This window comes from Panthera onca, chromosome A1 (genome assembly GCF_046562875.1).
Source record: "Panthera onca isolate mPanOnc1 chromosome A1, mPanOnc1 haplotype 2, whole genome shotgun sequence".
Classification (NCBI taxonomy): Eukaryota; Metazoa; Chordata; class Mammalia; order Carnivora; family Felidae; genus Panthera; species Panthera onca.
Window position 1 is genome coordinate 132,706,929 of NC_138339.1, and position 23,739 is coordinate 132,730,667.

A 23,739-nucleotide genomic window follows, 5' to 3' on the forward strand; every position below is an offset into this window, starting at 1 on the left:
AGGATGTCACAGTCATTTTGCTTCACCCTTAAGAATAATTGTCCTGGTTTGTGATCTTTTATCTCTGTCTTACTCATGATTTTTAAGTAGAGGAGATAATTTTTGCAAAATGATGATGTCAGGGTTTCTGAATCACAGTTCCATATTGTGACCTATTGAAATGGTGCTGCAGCCAGGAATTCATTCACAAATGCTTGTTTTGTGATCAGAGATGTATTTGTTAAACAGCGCTACCACCTGCTGGTAAGTTTTCCAATAATGCACACCATAGCAAATCTAAAAAAGGAAAAAAAAAAAAAAAAAGTAAAAGGATAACCAGGACAACTTCTTATTAGAACTCCATTTACCTACGACATTCTACAATTGCACTTTCTACTGTACTATCACATCCACTTAAGCACTCCTTTATAAGATAGCCCAGTGAATCTTCCAAGATTAAATGTCCAAACGTTTCTTTTCTCGAGAACCTAAAATTGGATTATTTTCACCTACTTTCTAGAGTGTGCATATTTGGGTGAACATTTTACTCAATTTTTATACAGTAGGGAATCAAATTTCTTATGGAAGAATAATGTGAGCCAGAAGTCAAATGTGTACACATGAAAATCATCTGCTGAGAGGATTACTAAAAAAATATAGATTTCTCAGTGTGATGGTCAATTGTAGGAGTCAGTTTGGGTGGGTCAGTGGGTGTCCAAATCATACTTGGTATCCAGAGGAGTCTATAACACTGTTTCCAGTTGAGGTTACTATTTCAATCAATGTACTCAGTAGATTGCCCTCCCCATTGTGGTTGGGCATCACCAATCCAGTAAGTTTTGCATAGAAGGAGGCATTCACCCCTTTTTTTTTTTCCTGCCCCACTGAGTAAACTGGGACATTTCATTTCACCTCATCTCATCCTGCCCTAGACTAGGATTTGCATCAGCAGGTCTCTTAGACCTTCAGATTCTTACTGAATGACACAATTTGATTTTCCTGTTCTCCAGCAGGAAGGGGGCAGATCCTGAGACTTTCCAGCCTCCATTAGCATGTGAGCTCATCCCTATTACATCCCATTACACGTATGTGATATATATGTATATACACACATATATATATATCAGGTAGAGGAGAGAGAACAGATATTTACAAATGATGAAATGATATACTGAGATATTTACAAAGAATACATATATATACAATTTCCCCCATTGGTTCTTTTTGTCCAGAGAATGCTGATTACTACAGATTTAAGTATCAAAAGTGGTTTCAGAAGAAGAGAATTTTCAAGTTGAGTTTTCTAAATTGGTTCCAGGATTTCTAGTAACGGAGCACGTGGATATCCCATGGCATGATGTGGCATTAGAGATACATAAAATAGTCGGCATTGTATACTCCTAACCAATCCCTTATAAAAAGTAGGAACCTGGGTGATACCTTTTAAACTCCTATTTTCCAAAAATATCAGTCATCTGGTTGTTCCTAATGTTTCTGGACAAAGTGGTACAAAGGAGGAGCTTAGGGATTTGAATTCCTAGCTTGAACACAGCATAAATAACCTAAGAGCACCATGTGTGTCCTAAGGAGACCCTGATCTCCTATCCCCTCAGGGTTGAAATTCCTGAAAATCCAGGGCAACATCTTATCGTATCATCAGCTGAATTACAATGAAAGTGCAGCTGGGAATACTGGACCGGTAATTCTGATGAGACTTTATGGTCAGTAGAAGTGGCCTCTCCTCACCCCCATGAGTGTCTGCCTTCCCTCCACTTCTGGTGAGGAAAACTGTATTGTCTGATGTAACTCTAATGGCCTCCTGTGATTCTCCTCAGGAGAATCTCCTCCTCAGCTTTTGGATCTGGAACTAGACACAAGCCCCAGCAGCTACCTACCAGTGAAGTAAAAGGTGTGATCATGGAGGACATGTGTTATACTCCAAAAGAACCTACAGACCTTTGTAACTTTTACAGACAGAAATCTGAGGAACGTGCGTAAATGGATACTGAGTCCAGAAGCAATCACAACAATCTGACTCATGTAAAACCTGTTATATTGACTAGCTACTTTTAGTGTTCTTACAAGTAAAGTAGACGTGAAGCTTATTAAATTCTTATTGAATCTGTGTAACCAAAAAATTCTACGTTAAATGAACCAAAGTGTAAACCCAATCACAGACAATCATAGCTCCTCATTCTCAGAGGTTTCTAGACCTAAAACCCACTCAAGAGGGGAGGCCAGGACCTCATGCCAGCACAGACCTCATTATGCTACCAAAAATTTACACGGTTCCTATTTCACCCAGCCTTCATAAAAGGCACCTCTGGCCTTTTAACAGGGTAACAATACAAGGAAATAACCACAACTTTCAGGAACTAGTAGACACTGGCTCTGAATTGGCACTAATTCCAGGAGACATGAAACATTACCATGGCCCACAAAAGTAAGGACTTAGGGAGGTCAGGAGATCAATGGAGTTTTTCCTCTGGTCCATCTCTCAGGTGACACAGTGGTCCTGAACCAATCCTATGAGTATTTCCCCACAGTTTTAGAATGTACAAATACAACAGACGTACTCAGGAACTGGTAGAAATCCCAAACCCTAGAAACGTCTGACCTACAGAGTGGCTATTCTGGTAGGTGAGTCCAAGTGAAAGCCATTACAACTGCTTCTACATAGGAAAATAATGCAAAAGTAATACCACATTCCTGGAAGGACTGCAGAGACTGGTGTCCTCATCAGGGACTTGAAAGACAGATTCACACACCACATGCTTATTCAACTCTCCTATTTTCCCAGAGCCAAAGACAGATGGGCCGTGGAGAATGACAGTAGGTTACTCTAAGATTAACTAGGTACTGACTACAACTGCAGCTGCTGTACCAGATGTCATTTCATTACTTGAGCAAATTAACACATCCCCTGGTACCAAGTATTCAGCCATTCATCTGGAAAACAGCTTTTTCCTCATCTCTGTCCATAATGTCCACCAGAAATGTATTTTTTTCAACTGGCAAGGCCAGTAATACACTTTCACTTATGTAATGCCATGATGTTAGCTGATTAATCTTGGTCCTACCTCAAGTGTCTATCCCAACTCTCCAGTCATATGTGATAATTTAATTGAGAGATACTGACCACCTTTACCTTCTGTAAGTACATATACAATGGTCTAGTATATTGATGACAATAAGCTGCTTACAGCTAGTGAGCAAAAAATAGCAACTAATTTAGAATGGTGATACCTGATCACCAAGCCATTAAGTTGGGTGTGCACAGCAATACTCCATCATCAAATGGAACAGGTACACATGACCAGCCCTGAGCAGATTCTTCAGGTACAAATAAGTTCCAAGAAGTGGCTCAAAAGCCCCTGATCACTGTTCCTGTTACAATGCCTTCTCTTTCCCAGCCCCCATCTAGGGCCTTATACATATTTTCTTACAATCACTGATAGAAGATGACAGTCTAGTTTAAAAATGATTCTGCAGTGGGGCGCCTGGGTGGCGCAGTCGGTTAAGCGTCCAACTTCAGCCAGGTCACTATCTCGCGGCGTTCCGTGAGTTCGAGCCCCGCGTCAGGCTCTGGGCTGATGGCTCGGAGCCTGGAGCCTGTTTCCGATTCTGGGTCTCCCTCTCTCTCTGCCCCTCCCCCATTCATGCTCTGTCTCTCTCTGTCCCAAAAATAAAAAAAAATTTAAAAAAATAAAAAAAAAATGATTCTGCAGGATATGCAGGTCTCACCTTAAAGTTGACAGCTGTAGCACTATAACCCTCTGTGGGAAATCTCTGAAGGAAAATGGGGAAGGGAATCTTCTCCATGGGCAGTGCACGTGGTTTTTCACTTTGCTTGGAAGGAGAAATGGGCAGATGTGCAATTATATACCAATTCATGGACTGTAGCTAATAGTTTGGCTGAATGTCCAGGGATATCAAAGGATTATAATTAGAAAACTCAAGATAAAAAAATTTTATGATGAAGTCTGGGGCTTATCAATCAGCATAGAATGCCTTAGCAATCAGCATAGTATTCCACAAAGCAATGCTTTAGATCAAGGAAAGTTTTTTTATAGCAAAAGAAGGACAGTGATGGACCCAGGCTCATAGAATTCACTGGTCTTACCATGTTCCTCACCACCCCAAGGCAACTAGCTAGATAAAACAGAGTAATGGCCTTTTGATGACTCAGTTACAGTGCCATTTAAGTAGCAATTCTTTGCAGGTCCTCAACTAGATACCCTAGAATGCTACATACACTCTCAATCAGTATCCAATATATGATGCTATTCTTCCAATAGCCAGAATAAATAGCTCCAAGTATCAAGGAGGAGAAATGGCAGTGGAACCACTCAGTACTACCCTTGATATCTACTAGTAAAATTTTTGCTCTTTGTTCTTGACATAATATGCTCTGCTGGCCAAGCAGTTTTATTTCCATAGGTAGGAAATCTATCAACAGACATAAAATGAGTCCATTTATCTGGAAGGTAAGATTGCCACTGGCTGGCCACCTTGGGCTCCTAATGTTTCTGAATGACCTGGCCACAAAGGGAGTTTTTACTGTTAACTGGGGTATATTGATCTAATACCAAGATAAAACTGGACTCCTACTCTATAACGGAAGCAAGGAAGAGTGTGTTTGGAACAGAGGCAATTCCTTAAGGGCATCACTTAGTAGCATCATGTCCTATGCTTAAGGTCAATAGAAAACTACACTAACCCAATCCAAATAAGACTTCTAACTGCTCAGAGTCAAGACCAACTGATGTGCTTCCTGAATACGAAGGGAATACAGAATGAGAAGGCGAAGAAAGTAATTATAAATACCAGTTACGACCATGTGACCATCACACAAATTAGGACTATTTCTGTACAATACACACACACACCTTTTCTTTCCTCTTATTCCCTTACCGTGTAACATAATATGTATTGATTTTGTACCTTAGTTCAACATCTTAGGGAAGTTATAGGATATCAAGGAAAAGATAAAGCATTATTCAAGGACTTTACCTCCTTTACTGGGAAGCAGCCACTCCATTTTCAATTGTACACAGGACAGTTGTTGTCTAATAGGCAGAATTAAGACCTTGTTATTATTATTTAGAAATTAGATATGGTTTAAGGAGATGTGGTGGGGGGCCAAGTTGATAAGATGTGGACTAGTGGTTCATTTTATGTATCAATTTGAGTGAACCATGGGGTGGGTAGATTAAATTATTGTGATGACTTTTGGTGCATAGGTGTCCAGATGAGATTAACATTTGAATCAGTGGACCCAATAAAGTAGACTGCCCTCCCCACTGTGGTGGGCATCAAGCAATCTGAGGAGGGCCTGAACACAAAAAAGGCAGAGGAAGGAGGAATAGGTCTCTTTTTTCCTGCCTCATTAGTTGAGCAGGGACATCCCATTTCATCTCTTTTGGCCTCAGACCAGACTCATATCATTAGCATCTCTGCTTCTCAGGCCTTCAGACTTGGACTGATGGACACCTGCCAGCCTTTCTGGTTCTCTAGCTTGCAGGTGGCAGAATGGGAGACTTCTAAGCCCACATAACCACGTGAAATAATTTGTTAATGAACTTCCAGAGACACCCCAATGCATATGTACACATATATGTACATATCCCGTTTCTGCTTCTTGCTAGAACCCAGAAGAAACTAGGTTTCTCTCCTGAACATTCTAATTTTGTCATTGCTTACAAAGAATCAGAAAAAAAAAGTGTTCTTTGAGGCGAGCACCCCAAACGACTCTCAAGATGACAACGGTTACAAAGCTCGGACTTGAGCAAACAAGTCATCATGGCTCTAAACCACAGTCTGATCAAGTACAAGATTCCTCTCAAAATGTAGTTCTTCTGAAGAGAAATATGGGGGGTATAGCAGAATCCAAGGACTAAATTTCTCCAAGAACCTTCCATCATGGACATACTCTTCCCAGTGTAAACATTTTTTGAGAGCCCTAACATTTATCTGTGCAAGACAAGCCCAGGTACCAACTGAATTTGCACAAATGACAATAAAGGGACAAGCTTATTTAGTCAGCAATGTTGCTACTCCCAATTAGCTATCCCACTGTACCAGAGAGGATTGGTAAAAAAAAAAAAAAAAAAAAAAAAAATTAATCTCACTAAATAAAAAAAACAAAAAAAACAAAAAAACCTCAACATCAATGGATTTAGCAAAGTAAGATTTAAAGTATCTTGAAATAGATGTTTTATCATAATCCTTTACCCACTCACAAGAGTCTAACTGAACAAAGTCAGAGCTGAAAGGTAACAGCCAGGAGAAATTGAAGACATTCCCTGTGGTAACTACATCACTAACAGTTCCTTGGGTCCATCATGCCAAACTCAAGGGAGTTCATTTTATTGACTCATCTCAACGTGTAACAATTAAAAAAAATTTTTTTTTAACATTTATTCATTTCTGAGAGACAGAGAGAGAGCATGAACAGGGAAGGGGCAGAGAGAGGGAGACACAGAATCCAAAGCAGGCTCCAGGCTCCGAGCTGTCAGCACAGAGCCCGTCAACTTATAACAAGAAAAGAGAAGTCTCTATTTGAACCATAGAACAAAGAAAAAAACTCTTTATTTTTGATTCTGTATTCATGCCAAACATATTACGTCTCTAAATTTACAGATAATAAGCAGGTATTTCTAATTTATAATAAAAAAATAGCATCTTTTCATATTGTTTGCATGTTTTACAGTCTTTCCACAGACACTTTGTCACACTGAGCAGCTATAAATTTGACCAAACCAGGAATCTAATAATCCTTATTGTCTGTTTTCTGTTTCACTTCTAAAATCCAACCTATTTCCCAGATCCTCATCTTTGCCTCCTAAGCATCTCTGAATGTGCTTAGTTCTCTCTATCCCTGGGGCCATCTAGCAGGCTAAGTCCCTGTTACATCTAACCAGGATTACTAACACACCCTACTAAAAAAACTTGCTGTGTGCAATCTTGCCCCATTCAGGTAATTCTCTATTCTGAAATCACAGCTATCTTTTCAGAACACAAACAAGTCATGATTGGATTTCATGATCTGCTTCAAATTGTTACTATGTCCCTTAGGAGAAGGCTATCTCAAGCGTGGGCCACGAAACTGCAGCATCAGCAACACATAGAGCATATTACAAATGCAGGAAAGCAATTTACACTTCAGACCTACGGATTAAGACTCCAGGCTGGAGTAGGATTACCAGATGTTTTCAATACACATGTCCTGCATCAGGATACAATCCAAATTTCTCTACAAGGCTCACAAGGGTCTTCATGAAGAAGCTCCCATTTACCTTTCCTGCTGTTTCTCTCAATAATCCCCATCCACCCAGTGAAGACGCTGATGTCCCTGCCATCTTTTCCACATAACCCTAACTCCTTCCTTGGTGACCCAAATATTTTTAAAATTATTCTCAAAACAAAACAAAAAAACCTGACTTGGTGGACTGAGAGGTTTCAACGAGGTACTTGAATGACCCCTCTACTTCTTTATTATAGAACAACTCTCAATATTGTGATGGTCTGTGTCCTCTGGAATACCGAAAGCACTCCAATAATAGAAACACAGTTTAAATCATTTGCTGTTGTGTACAGCACACCAAAAAATAACATGCATTCATGTACAATACATATGTATTCAAAAGTTGAAAGCAAAAAAAAAAAAAAAAAAAAGGCTATCTCATAGCCCAGTTGGGTATTTTTTTCCCCTGCCCAACTATGCAGAAGCATAATTTTGTGTGTTTTTTGTTTTGGTTTGGGTTTGTTTGTTTTGTTTTTAACTGAAAGGAAACCTGAATCTGGAAACCTAGGTGGAATATTGTAGAACAATGTACTCAGAAACTTGGGTCCATCAATCTTAACCACTACCTCCTTCACAATAAAGCTGGGATGGCAATTAGGGAAGACGAGACAATCCAAAAAGTAGTATCTCAGAAAATAAATTCAAAGCCAGGTGAACGGTCTATGAAGTTGTTAATCTTTTTTTTAAAAATATACTTAATGTTTATTTTTGAGAGATAAAGAGACATAGCCTGAGCTGGGGGGGGGGGGGGGGGGGCGCAGGGAGAGGAGTCACAGAATCTGAAGCAGCCTCCAGGTTCTGAGCTGTCGGCACAGAGCCTACACGGGGCCTGAACCCACAAATTGCAAGATCGTGACCTGAGCCGACGTCGGATGTTTACCGGACTGAGGCACCCAGGCATCCCAGAAGCTGTTAATCTTCAAGTGGCAGTCAACATGGGCACTGACATCCATATTAGTGGGACAGACAGGGAGTCAATCGTATGGGAGCAAGCTGGTTTTCAGTGGGACAGAGAACAGGCAAAACTGCACTGAATATAGTATATAGCTTATAAAGAGAAGTCTGCAGCCATACCTGCAGAAGGTATGGTTTGGGGCACCTGGGTGGCTCAGTTGGTTGAGCGTCGGACTTCGGCTCAGGTCATGATCTCACAGTCCATGAGTTTGAGCCCCACATTGGGCTTGCTGCTGTCAGCCTGCTTCAGGATCCGAAGCAGATCCTCTGTTCCCTTCTCTCTGCCCCTCCCCACTCGTACTCTGCCCAAAATAATTAAAAATTTAAAAAAAGAAAAAGAAGGTATGGTTCAAGGAGTGAAGAACGCAACTGTTCAAAACGTTATGCTTTTCTGTTCTCTTTCAAGGCTATTTTGTCTTCCTCCTCATTTCATTCCTTTCATGTATAGTTTCCACTTAATGCAGAGGAGAATTTCACATTCCAAGTAATTTGCTTTTTTAAAATGCTGTATCCTCTATATAGCTCTGTGGATAAGGAATTACTGGACTTCCAGAGTGGATGCTAGGAAAATCAGTGTCAATAAGCCAAGCTAGTAATTATCAATATCTAGACAGAAATTGTGGCAGTCAAGGTGGAAAAGATGGGACACATTTGACTGACATTATGAGGCAGGGTTGTCAAAGTAGACTATGAACTGGAATACAGCCTCATTGGTCATCTTGTGTAATACCACAGTATCTGATGTTTCTAATACATGGCTGAGGAAACTTTAAAAATAAAGTATTCTCTTCCTGGGCCAGTGCTCAACCAGGAGGACGTAATTCAGGCAGGGCCCTAAAGATGGTGAAGCTTAAAGGTGAAAAGCCATGACACTTCTTTTCTATGTCTCTCAGACTCTCCTTAGGCTGGAGGTTAATTCATATGTGAAGGCCCAGCTATGGGAGCTGAATATAATAGCAGCCAAGGAAATTGAAATTGATGGTCATCAGAAAGCTATTACAATCTTCTGTTCTTTCTATTCCTCAACTGAAATCTTTCTAGAAAAAAAGTCTGTTAAGTCCATGAGTTGGAGAAAAAGTTGAGTGAGAAGCACATTGTCTTCAATGCTCAGGAGAATTTTGACTAAGCCTCCTTGAAAGAGCTACATAAAAAAAATAAATAAATAAATGCATTCAAGAAACCACACTCTGACAGCTGTGTACATGTGGTCCTAGAGGATGTAGTCTTCCCAAGTTACACTGGGCAAGAAAATTCAGGTCAAAATGGATGCCATGCAGCTCACAAAGGTTTACTTAGATAATGCATGGCAGAAAGATGTGGAACATGAAGTTTCAACTGTTTTTCGTGTAAGAAGGTCATGCAAAAGATGCTCATTTTAAATCCCCAGAGCTCCAGCTATAAAAAAAGATGACAAAATATCATTCACACAAAACCCAGAAACATTTATAATAAAGACAATTTCATAGCCCAAACAAGCTAAAACATCATTTTCCTTGTTTTATGTTGCCAAGAAAACAGCAGCAGAGGCATCTTATTAACACCTCCTTATTACTGCATTAATATCATGTGCACTCAGCAAAGACCAAAAGCCAACTCTGGAAGTAAGGCCCAAGATCGAAGGTAAGGCCTACTTTAAATGTAACCTGAAACAAACTGAAACCAAGTCCTTAAAGATTAGCAAAGCACATTTTGAAAATTGACATCCCAAGTAACAGGGGCTTGAGAAAATTCCCTAAGCTTTCCAAAGATTCTAAGAAAGCATTAAATCAAGACTACACAAGTCCTAAATGTTCAATTAATAATTTAACTGCATACTCAAAAGAAAAAAACCTTAGCGTTTGTACAAAATGTTTTCTCAGTAATGTGCTTTCCACATGAAAAAAAAAATGCAAGAATTACAATAAGTATTGTTAAACATAGCTAAAAAAAAAAAAAAAAAAAAAAAAAAAAAAAAAACAACCCACAGTCAGTAGATACCTAACCTAAATTGGCTAAAATGGTAAATTTGTTAGACAATATTTAACACAGGAAGTATAAATACGCTCAAAGAACTAGAGGAAAGGATGTTCTCATAAGTAGAGGAAAATACAGTCTTCATAAATAAACAGGAAATAGAAGCTGAAATACAAAAATTATCAAAACTAACCAAGAAAACTCTACTTCTGTCCATCAGTGGTTAATTTTGAGAGGATTTCACTTTCTCTGTAAGTAGAAAACCTACCAAAATACATAAAACAAGTGATATGTATACATTATACATTTGTTACTTCAACATTACATTGTTTACCTTCGTTGCCTTTTTAATTTTTTTTGAATTTTTAGTTTTTATTTACTTTTGAAAGAGAGACAGAGCAAGCAGGAGAGGGACAGGGAGACACAGAATCTGAAGACAGGCTCCAGGCTCTAAGCTGTCAGCACAGAGCCTGATGTGGGGCTCAAACCCATGAACCTTAAGACCATGACCTGAGCCGAAGTCAGACGCTTAACCGTCTGAGCCACCCAGGCGGCCACCTTCATTGCATTTTTAAAAGCACCATTTCAGGCAGCCCTTATTAAAGCAGACTGTGTTAAGACTTTTAGATATAAAATATAAATATTGACTAGAAAGTTCCAATTGTGTGTATTTTTATATAAGTAATAAAAAATTTCTCATTTTTTCTAGAGCAGTATACCTTATAGGGTAATTTAATTTCTCTTTCTCCTGTCAAGTATAACCTTTTACTTCCAGAGGAATTTAAGTGGTGTCTTTAAGAGAAATACTCTGGGGCCTTAAAGTAGGAAACAAAGAAATTGACTGAGATCAGCAAAAACAGCAATTGTTGATTTAAAAGTGAAATTCGTAATTTGTCAATTCTAGGTCTTAAATCCATTTTTCTTAAAATGTTAGCATGAAATATAAAGGAACCAAAATTATTTCATTAAAAATACAGAATATTTAAATGATATTAGAACAGAATTTGGAATAAGTATTTGAAATAAGTATTTTAATAACTTAAGTTCCCATAGTGTATTTTAAATATCTAATGTTAAGCAAATTTTAAATAAAAATTATAGCACATATAAGAATGATGCTTTTTGAGGAAAAAAACCCATTGTTCTTATTAATTCATTCAACAATATCTATTGTTGGATAACTACAATGCTCTTGGCATTGTTGGAGATGCTTGTAGATGAACATACTAGAGAAAAATCTCTTCTAGCACATACTTTATATTGTACCATGGAGAGAAAGAAGTGATTTGTACACATGATAGATTAGTAAAGTAACAGTCTAGCAGTTAATAAGTGATTTGAGAAAAAGTATAAAGAATAAGTAAACCAGAGTACGAAAGATCAAGAGTGCCAGGGTTGTTTACGTGTAAAATCATCTTACCAAATCCACTGTAGGTATTTTTTCCAACATACCAGTACTTTAATAAAACATTTTATAGTGCAAATATAGGGGAAATCCTTAGATCCTATCTTAAGAATGCAATATCCAGAGGCTACCTCTGACCCAAGGTTTATTACAGAGCAAACATTCCTTTAAATTGCCATCTCTTTCGGAATTTCAGCTAAATAATGCTTCATGCCTTATATATCATGTGAAATAATTTTAAGAGCATTTCTATTAAAATTTAAGAAATAGGTAACTTACTTTTCTGGGAACCTTTTTTCAGGTAAAAAAGAATTTTCAGGTAAAGCTAGAATTGTATCCCCATCTATTTCACTATGCAGAAAACCAAAACATCCTTTGATATTAGCCAGTTAAAGGTTAAAAGTAAACGATTACCTTGTACTGGAGAATAGTTTGTAATATTCTTTATAATCATATATATATATAAAACATTATTTAATGCTGAAATTTACAAAATGGTCAATCGCTGTAGTTTACTACCTTCATTTTTAATACCTATAATTTTTATTAATTTTTAGTACTGCTTTATTGCAAACCCGAGTAGACTTCGAAGCTGCTCAGCTTAATACTATCCCTGCTTCAAGAGTACTATTGGTTCACAGATCCACAACAGCCAAGAACATGGGTGTTTATTAATGTGCCCTGGGAAGAGTCATTTGCCTGTTGAGTCAGCTACCAAAGAAGAGGCCCAATCCTTCTGAAAAGAAGCTGTTTTAGGTACCACAGTGATAGTTCAGTAGAATGTTCATACTCTAATAAACTTCAACCCAGAGAGTGCCTGATCCAAAGGCACTTCTCCACCTGCAGAAGTTAGACAAGTCAGGCATCATTAATTTCTGCTCTCCACAGCCCAGAACCCTCAGATGGCTTCAAGATAGCATCAGTCATTAAATTTTTTAAAAAAATGGTTTTACCAAAACATAAAAGGACTAGTCTTTATAAGCTTTATAAAATTATTAAAAGCTTCTGAAATTTAATAATGGAAAGAAACCTTTGAGAGAACCAAACATACCCTGATTATATTAAATAGGGCACATTGAACATAACAAACCTAGAAGCCCTACATGTCCACAAATAAGCAGCTGAAAATCTGAAAATGTGGCCTCCTCCCACTTAGCTGTACCCCCACTATATTCCACCCACCTTGAGGTCTTTACACTTACTTGGTTTTAATTTTGCCTTCTTATACACCTGTTAATAATAATAATGAAACAGCACCGTAAAGCAGTTGAATGGGTCAGCAGGCAAGTAGAAGACACTGATGTCTAACAGAACACATCAAGAGGCTCCTGGGTGGCTCAGTCATTTAAGGGTCCAACTTCAGCTTGGGTCATGATCTTACGGTTCATGGTTTCAAGCCTGGTGCCTGCTTCAGATTCTGTGTCTCCCTGTCTCTTTGCCCCCTCCCCTGTGTGCGCTCTCTCTAGCTCTCTCTCTCTCTCTCAGGTAAATACTAAAAAAAAAAAAAAAAAAAAAAAAACCAGACCATGTCACAATGACAAAATGGACACAATGACATTATTCTTGAGATCCTGGTCACACAAACACACCCAGGTTCCTCATTCTTCTGTCACTTCTGTCACTTTTACCTTCACTATAAATAGATATGAGGTTAACTTGTCAACTCAAGTTAAACTTCTAAATGCTCCTATCAAAATCACCAATTTTAATTATACCTCATGTTTATTTCCATAATTTCTTCAGGGGCACCTGGGAAGCTCAGTCGGTTAAGGGTCATACTCTTGATTTCAGCTCAGGTCATGATCTCAGGGTCATGAGATCAAGCCGTATGTCTGGTTCCTCTACTGGGCATGGAGCCTGCTTAAGATTCTCTTTGTACCGCTCCCCCTACTCGGTTGGCACACGTGGTCACTATTAAAAAAAAAATCCTTTAAAAAAATGGAAAACTCTTGAACAACTGTCAAGGCATTTCTTGTGTTGCCCACAAAAAGTTCAAGACCTATTTTATGTTCTGCATTCCTTGTCCAATTTAGCAAGGAAATCAAGAGGTACAAAATTACCTCCTTAAAACTAATTGTACACGGCAAGAAACTTAGGTTACAAACAAGACTAGAGGCTGGTTGGGTGAGGTAAGACAGATACGTCATTCTCCCCTCTCCAACCAAGAGATGGCTGCTAAGAGAGGTGCACAAATCTAATTCAAATGCAGGCTTCCCATAGCTTTGGGTATCATTCCAAATGCAAGCAATAGCACCTCTCTCACTGATTCCATGGAAATTTGTACCTCTACCAAGTCTTTCTGTTTTACCTCATGCTTAGTTCTTACTGTTTTTTCTACTAAATTGTCATCAGCTTTAGTTCAAGGATAATATAACCTCTTTAACTGTCACAGTCAATACAGTACTTTTTACCCAGAAGACACTAAGAAGTGTTCACTGAATGAAAATGGTAAGTTAGAGGACCCTGACCTGAGGAGCTCCTTAGTCACCAAATGTTCCCAGATTGCTTTTTAAAAGGCTGAGTATCGGGGCGCCTGGGTGGCTCAGTCGGTAGAGCATCCGACTTCAGCTCAGGTCACGATCTCGCGGACCGTGGGTTTGAGCCCCGCGTCGGGCTCTGGGCTGATGGCTCAGAGCCTGGAGCCTGCTTCCAATTCTGTGTCTCCCTCTCTCTCTGCCCCTCCCCCGTTCATGCTCTCTCTCTGTCTCAAAAATAAATAAACATTAAAAAAAATTTTTTTTAAATAAATAAATAAATAAATAAATAAATAAAAGGCTGAGTATCATCTTCGGCAAAATAAAATACCAACTGTTTTATGGTAAAAAAAAAAAAATTAATTTCAGCAACTTGCCTAGGAATTCTAAGACACTAAACAACATACAGCACTTGACGATTACCAAACTACATGAAATAGGGAATATTCCCTCTGCCTAAGAACCTCGACTGCATAGGTCATTCCAAACATGTATTAATCACTGCTTATACCCTAAAGGTACTTTTCTCAAAATGTGTGCTCCTAACTCCTTCTAGTTTCAAAAGATTTACACACCAAGACAGACTACAAAAGGTACATATGCAAAGGTTGCGTTAAATCACACCTTAAATGAAGGCCAATTAAAACACAGGTATTAGAAATTAAGTTACTTATGCTTTGTGGATCAACAAACTCCTAGGCACGAAATTGAATGGCTTAGGTATGTACTAGCATATACTCTCTTGAAAACTTGGAACTTGCTTTACCCAAAGGGAAGAAAAAAAAAATTTTTAAGTTTACTGACTTATTTTAAGAAAAACAGAGACAGCATGAGCAGGGAAGGGCAGAGAGAGATAGGGAGAGAGAGAGAATCCCAAGCAGGCTCCACACTGTCAGGGCAGAGCCTGAAAAGGGGCTCAAACTCACGAGACCATGAGACCATGAGATCATGAGATCATGACCTGAGCAGAGATCATGACTGAGCCAGGTGCCTCCAAGTGAAGAAAATATTTAAAGGACCATCCAAGTTTCATTGCCTTTAAGGAAAGAGAAAATTAGAAAGAAATTAATGGTTTTGGGAAATGTATCTGACCAGGAGGACAAGTGATTTTATAAATTACTTAAACACCATCTGTTGCAGGTGGCAGAGGGAGGCAGTGCCAAGAGGCAGTGGGAGTCGTCTGTTTTCAGAAGTCAGTAATGAGGGTCTATCCGGAAGTGATCTTAAACACTCAAGCTGGAGAAGGGGAAGACATTTTTGTTATGAGTAACTGGCACCAAGAAAAAATTTTTTCATGTCAAAAAAACAACACTGGGATGCCTGGGTGGCTCAGTCGGTTGAGCATCCAACTTCTGCTCGGGTCATGATCTCACCATTTGTGGGTTCATGCCCCACATCTGGCTCTGTGCTGACAGCTCGGAGCCTGGAGCCTGCTTTGGATTCTGTGTCTCCCTCTCTTTGCCCCTTCCCATCTCACACTCCCGTGTCTTTCTCAAAAATTAAAAAAAAACAACAACAAAAAAAAACCACCACCAGCAGGCTTATCTCAGAGAGAAGTAGCATAAAAAACAGGGCCTTGTCAGAATCAGTGCTGGATATGATCTCACTAGATATTGAAGTTTGCAGATGGCCATAGTAAACACCTCTGGACATTCAAGTGTGTAACTGATGAGAGAGTGCTCCAGAGCTATACGGATACAAACAGTCCAAGCAAGGTCCAGTTAGTGGGTATACTAATATATAGAGAAGGAAGTGAATACAACTCCAGAGGCCATCAGCCTTAGTAAACCAGAATAGGGATCATTTCCATCCTTGCTAACACCTGAACCTCACAGTGGACAGTGGTCATTAAATTCATCAAGCAGACATGAGGGGAAGGAAAAGGGAGACCCATCACAGAGAACCCCATCTGTACCCTATCAAATACAATGAAAAAGAGGGATTATTTAAGTAGTAATAGCATTATAGTTCTTTTCATTATAGATTTGTTTTTAACTGAACTATTAACTATTGAAAAAATGTTCAAGTTTTATAGAGATTCATGTATGTTGATGATCAATGAGGATCATCAGTGTATTTTGGCTCTTCGAGTAATTTTTTGACACTGTTGTGACAGTAATCAAGGCCTCCCACAATAATCTTTTGATGTCTCTGCCAGAGACAGAGCCCAGACCTAGATGGAAAAGATCATTTAATCCAAATCGTGGAAAGATATAAAGCAAAGCTTAAAGGTTGTACCTCTTCTTTGGTTAATAGCCTGTAAAATTTTATACAATTAATAAAAATGTTGCTTTGTTTGATGTGAGTCCTCTCTTTACCCCTAGATATACATGTTTTATATGTTAAAAAAATGTATTAAGAAAAAAAAAAAAAAAGTTTCCCCAAGAGTCACCTTTCCTCTATCAACCCAGTGAAGTGAAAACACGTCCCGCCTATTTGAGAGTGCCCAGAGTATGCGTCCTGCTGTTTCATGGTTATTTAATTATGTAATGACTCATCAACTTCTCATTTAGTCACAGAATTATAAAAAAGCAATCATCATGAAATCAACACTGAGGATAAGTTATACCAAGGGGCAGGATTTAGCAACGTTATATTGCTGTTTTTCTTCTCTGTTGGCCCCTAAGCCTAGCACTCTGGATGTTGGTCAGGAATCACTCACCAGTGAGACTGATGAAGAATTTTCAAGATGTGTTGATGGAACATTGGAATATTCTCAGTTTACCTCTGCCTGCTGGCATTTTTCTGCATCTGCTTATAGTCTTTAAGACAAAGAAGGTTATTTTAAAATCGTAAGACAGTTTTAGAAATGCTATGGCAATGAAAATGAAGTCATATTCAGATTACTCTATGCAGTAGACAGCAGTAATAATCTTGATTGTGTCCTGGCTGAGACACAAATTAAGCCATTCTTCTCAAGTGGTGCATTAGGCACAGTTGGGGGCCAAGTATAAAACCCAAGAAATTGAGCCTGCAACTACTACCATTAAGAAACCCATGTCCACGAGAACATCGGCTACCGGCAGGTAAACAGAAAAACAACTATGGAGGCAAGTCACTAACAAGCAACACAAAAATAAATCAACTTGTAAGAGTCAAGAGAGTTGTAGGTGGTCACGAGGGAATTAGAGACTAATAATTGTCTCCAACTGTGAAAGTCCATGGAAATATACTAATGAAAATAAAGTCCACAAAGGAGTTAAAATGGAGGTAAAAGCCAAACTACCCAGAGGAACCCCTGAATAGCCCCAGCTCAGTGCATGCAGCATAAAGCGTAGGAATGAAAGGAGTAAAATAAAATACAAGTTTTCATCTCATGTCTGTCTACAGAGCAAATATACCAGCCAAGTACACACATACACATAGCTTACCTCCCTCTTGCAGCGTAAGACACTCTTAGCTTCTTGCAAAGATCTGTGCAGAGTATCAAGAGCTGCCTGGAAAATGCTGCAGTACTTTTGTGGGTGTGGATATTCCAGAAGAAGTCCTCATTCTGGCATGTGAGGAACTCCTAATTTACAAGGCAGTTCTCTGGCTCCGACCACATGAACTGTTAGTCAATAAGACTCAACTCAGAGAAATACAGACAGACAGCCTTTACACTCAGCATTCTCATTCAGGGGAGAGTCCTAATGAGTAAAGCACATGTACATATACAACAGAAACCCATACCAAATACTCACTATCATCAGTTTTTTGTTTTTTTTTTTTAGGATTTTATTATTTTTAAGTAACCTGTATACCTAATGTGGAGCTTGAACTCACAACCTGGATATCAAGGGTTGCATGCTCTACTGACTGGGCCAGCCTGGTGCCACATTTTTTTTTTTTTCTTTTTTCAAGATTCTGTCGTCACAGTTTTAGATTTCTAAATTTGAGCAAATAACGACTCATTACTGGCCATATGAAGATAGTAACAAAGAAGAGTAAGATAAACAAAAGTGATCATGATTAATAAGCAATTCAACAATAAAAAGATTTTATGTAACAAGCCGTCCAGATTCTATATATCTTAGCATATACCGCATCTTAAAATGCAATTTGTTCATCAGGCCTAGAATGGATACGGTCCAAAAGAGAATAGGAATCAACACACTCTAAAATGTCTGTCTTCAAATAAAAATCTCCTGACTATATTCAATAAATAGAAATAACTAAATGTTTGGAGAGATTTGGGTATTTCTTTTTAAAAAGTAAAGGGTTTTAAATACAATTTTTACAAAATTTTTTAACCAAATCTGAAGCAAATTAAACTGTGGTCTGATTTTTGAGCAATAAAGTAGGAGAAACTAATATTCACCTGACTTGTATGCTTGGAATGTAAGAAATAGGATCCTTGCACCTATAGAAATTTTGCAGTAGAGTATACATGATAATAATGCCCTGGATTTATTGCTTTTCTACATTTAGCTTCAATCCACAGACAAGGCCCAGAAGACAGTGTTGATAGCAAAAACAAAATGTGTTAAGTATTTGTATCAATTTCCTGTCATTTGGAGCCATTTATTTTTCATTGTTCTGTAACAAATCAACTAAAATCTCCCAATTGTTAGAGGCCACTTGCAGTTCTTAACCATGTGATGCTCTCCCAACAGGGGGCTTACTTTTTCCAATCCACCAGGAACATCTCCCTTCTGTCTCACAGAGCAGAGCAGTCACAGGATGGACTATGCCATCACCTTCACTGCTGTCCCCTTCTATTCATGAGCCCTGCCCTCATTCAAGGCGAGGAGACTATTTAACTCTGCCAACCACACTATTTAAAAGTGTGCACTGGTTCAACCTAATGACTGGTTTCCCAAGAATCAAGTAAGAACAACAAGAAAAATAACTTGACAGTAGAGACATCTGACCAACACTACTGTAACCAAGGATGAAGACTAGTATCACCAGGGATTTCGTGGGCATGTCATGTGGCCCTGACGTGACGTGGACATTTCACTCCTGTGGTATTCTTCCTCAGATCTCGTAATGCTAATATAATCCTGAGAAAAAGCACGATTCTTCTGAACATCCAACAGCACTCAAAGCCATCAAAGTCATTGAAAACAAGGGAAAACCAAGAAATTGTCGCAGACTCAAGAAAAATAAGGAAACATGAGGAGTAAATTCAATTGCAGTATCCTGCATTGGAACCTCAAACGAGAAAGGGACAGTAAGCAAACTAGGGAAATACACATCGAGTCTGGTATTTATTTATTAGTGATGTACCAATGTTGGTTTCTCATTTTTGACAACTGTACAAATGATAAAGTAAGAAGTTAACAGTAGTGAGAAATGTACTTTCTAGCTCTGCAATGTTTCTACAAATCTAAAACTCAAAATAAGTTCACATAAAAAATATGCTGTTAGTCACTACTATTTACATCTGACATAGTAGACACATAAGGGAAATTGCTTAAAGGTGACAGAGGATACACATATGATATTAAGTTAAAAATATACTCAACAGAAGAGATAAATTACTCATAACTTTTGGAGAAAGGTGAACAGGCTGGGTGGGTGCAGTTAAGTGCATATACAAGGTTATCAGTAGTCATTTGCAAAGGAATGTAATTGCTTTGAAAATCAGTTTGGCAGTTTCTAGTACATCTCTGTGAATGTACTACTTACAACATAGTAATTCCATTCCTATTAATCTACCTAATGGACATCTGAGCATATGTCCACCAAGAAGATACACCAAGATCATTTGAAGCAGTCCTATTCAATGTTCCTTAATATCAGGGCCGCTAAAAAACTGTTCAACAACAGGCAAAACTCTATTGTATTAGATGCCAGAACAGAATTTACTTTCAAAGGGAGGGAAAAAAGAGGACAGAAAAACAAAGAGTGCTTCTCAAGAACTGATCATCTATTTCTCAATTTGCTGATTATGCGAGTTTGGCCACTTTGTGAATTCATTTAGACATTCAGGTATGATAGGCATACTTTTCTGGATATCAGCTATTAAAAAACGTTGAATTTTGTTTTAGGAATTGGGGTGGAAAAGAAAGGAGCAGGCATGTTGTTGGGTTAAAAGATATTTTAAAATATTTTTCAAATCTGCATTTTAAAATTCATGTCAATTTTTACTTTTTTTTTAATGTTTATTTTTGAGAGAGAGAGAGAGAGAGAGAGAGAGAGAGAGAGAGAGAGAACGAGAACACGCACACATGCGAGGGAGGGGCAGAGAGAGAAGGAGACACAGAATGCAAAGCAGGCTCCAGGCTCTGAGCTGTCTGCACAGAGCCCAATGCAGAGCTCGAACTCCCGAACCGCAAGATCATAACCTGAGCTGAAGTTGGACGCTTGTTCAAACGACTTAGCCACCCAGGCACCCCCTGGTTGACCTTTTTATCTCCAGCATAAAACATGGCACCTACTAATAGTACATACCCCAACATATATGGAATGAGCCAGTGAATGAAGCAAAGACTAAGAAGCAACTTCAGAGTAACAGGGAAATCAAGTGCGCTGAGAATATGAAGTAGCTTCAACAGAGAAGCAAAAATCCTAGGCATATATGATTAACCCGGAAAATAACATTCCTTTGTATTTGACTTAAAGATATGAAGGGAACCATCACACACCTATTAGAGTGACCGAAGTCCAAAACAAAGACACCACCACGTGCTGATAGAGGCAGGCATCAGCAGGAACTCTCTAGCTCACTGTTGGTAGGGATGTGAAATGGTACAGTCACTTTGGCAAAACATTTGCCTAATTTTGCCTATTTTTCTTTTTTTACAAAACTAAACATATTCTTACGTATGATCTAGCAAATGCACCCCTAAGTTACCTTAAGGAGTCGACAATAAATGTCTACATGAAAACTGTACATGGATGTTTACAGCAGCTTTATTCATAATTATCAGGACTTGGAAGCAAGCAGGTGCCGTTCAGCAGGTGAATTTAATAAAGAAACTCAGACAATAGGATGCATTTGGTGCTAAAAGAAAAGAAAAGAAAAAAAAAAAAAGCTATCCTGGCCTGAATAGACAAAGAGGAACCTTAAACACATATTACTAAGTTCAAGGAGCAGATCTCAAAAGCCAATCATACTGTAGGAGTGCAACTATATTACAATCTGGAAAAGGCAAAACTAGGCTAACAAAAACATCAGTGGTTGCCACAGGGGGGTGAATGTGGGAGGAAGCGGGGGAGCAAGAAATGACAAGGCAGAACATAGAGGATTTTTAGGGCTGTGAAGGTACCCTGTAGGATAATATAATGATAGATATATGTAATTCAACATTTGTCCAAAACCACAGAAAGTAGAACACCAAGAGGGAACCCGAAGATAAACAATGGGCTTTGGGTAATGATGATGTAGGTTCATCCCTGATAAAAATTAAGTCCGTCAGTACCATTCTGGTGAGTGATGTTAGTAATGGGGAACAGGCTATGCATTTTTGTGGCCATGGGGTACATAGAAAATCTCTATCTCCCTCTCAAGTTGTTATAAACCAAAAAATGCTCTAAAAAATGAAGTCTTGAATAACTTTTCTAGAAAAAAGAGGGCAAAAAAAAAGGTATGAGGGAAGACAGAAATGGCACTAAAGCTGAAGATTAATACACTAATATTAGAGGAGATAAAAATTTTTATCAGGTTCAACAACAGGGAAAACTCATTATATTAGACATCAGAAAAGAATTTACTTTCAAAGTGAGGAAGAAAGGAGAAAAAAGAAACACAAAGAGTGCTTCTAAAGAATTACTAATATGGGGCACCTGGGTGGCTTGGAGCCTGCTTCAGATTCTATGTCTCCCTCTCTACCACCTGTCCTGCCCGACCCACCTCTGTGTCTCTGTCTCTCTCAACAATAAACATTAAAAAGAATTGGGAATGTTGTATTTCTTAATTTGCTTAACCTCAGGTTTAAGCCTCATCATGTGATACTTACAATTTAAACAATTCCTAACATACATGAGGTCCAACATTGGAACAAGTTATCAAAAATAACTTCTCTCCAGGATCTTTAAAAGGATACAAATTCTTTGCCTTCAGGGGTTTAAAAGTGGCTCTATTTTCTTCAGTCAATGAACCACAGAGACTATTTTGCTAACTATACCCTAAGCCACTCTATCACACGGTTGCATTCGCCCATTGTTTGTCATACGCAGAGGGTCTGAAGAGACAAAGGAAGCATCAGACCACCCCAGATTGATAGGTGGCAGTTGTAACAAACAAAGGAAGTCACAAGGCTTGGCTGGGGTGGCTGCAAGGTGAGGAGGTATCTGCCACCCGCATGCCACAATCTTAGTAGAGTGTGTGTGTATATATATCTTTGTCATATTATATGTATACATATATGTATCATACACACAGTTGTGTATAGGTCAAGGTCTCAATACCTTACTCTTAAGGTTACATCCTTGAAATGGCCCCCAGCTTTGGCGACAGTACTGGACCTCCATTCCAAGGACCAGGAGGGGATGAGCTTGTGGGGATCCAACTGTGGGGTCAACTTCTGGTCATGTCATCTCAACTACCCCACCCCCACCCCCGCAACATGTACTTGCTATTCCCAGAGCTGGCTTGTTAGCAGTCTTGATTGACCAAGTCCACCTTTATTCCACGTGTTCCCTATCAGAGCTCATCTCATTCTGACAACTGTCAACGGCACCTCTGACCTAGCCGATTGTATACTCTTGATCTTTGGGAGAAATGCCAGCTTGTCCATTCATACCTCATGGACAACTATCCCAGACAACAGTTTGTCGACTGATTATCTAGGAACATAGTTCATTTTAGTAACAAGGGCTCAGGAAGAGAGGGTTGGGGGTCTGACTTGGCACCTGTGTGTGAAAGAATGGACAAGTCTGCTCATCTCCCTAAACGTGGGTTTCCTCAACAGTAACATCAGAGCATTACCTCGATACTCTTTCCTTCTCTGAACGTCATCTTCTTTGGTACGTATGGCTGAGTATAACAATACAACTAGCTCAACTCCTACTATTTTGGTAAATCTAGGTCTCAAGCAGGTTATGAAAGCACGCCTCTTCTGCCTTATGTTGGTTCCAAGTCTTCATCATGTGGAAACAAAACTACAGTGTCTTTCCCCTTTTCCAAGTCACCTGGCCCCATCTGGATGTTTTTCCCCTCCGTGAGATGTATGGTTTCAACAGACAATCTTTTGGAAGATATGAGAAAATCACTCATCAAAGTGAGAATTAGCTTCACTTAATAATTTACTGCCTTTGAACACCTGGGCTTATTGAATTTTGGCCTGTAATTTAGAAAGTTTACTTTTCATTCTTCAAGATTTTTTTTTTTAGGTTTATTTATTTTCAGAGAGAAAGAGCATGCACACATGACCAGGGGAAGGCACAGAGAGAGAATCCAAAGCAGTTTCCACGCTGTCAGCACAGAGCCTGATGCAGGGCTCGAATTCACGAATCATGAGATCATGACCCGAACTAAAATCAAGAGTCGGACACTTAACGGACTGAGCAACCCAGGCGCCCCTAACGACTATTTTAAATTTGAAAAATAACATCAATTTTCCAGTTTTTTGTTCCAAATTAAAAACTCCCAGTGATTGACAGTTTGAGATTGTACTCACCAACTCAGATATCAGGTTTAAAAAAAATCAAGAATGAGGCACGTGGGTGGGTCAGTCGGTTAAGCATCTGACTTCAGCTAATGTCATGATCTCAAGGTTCCCGAGTTAGGGTCCTACGTC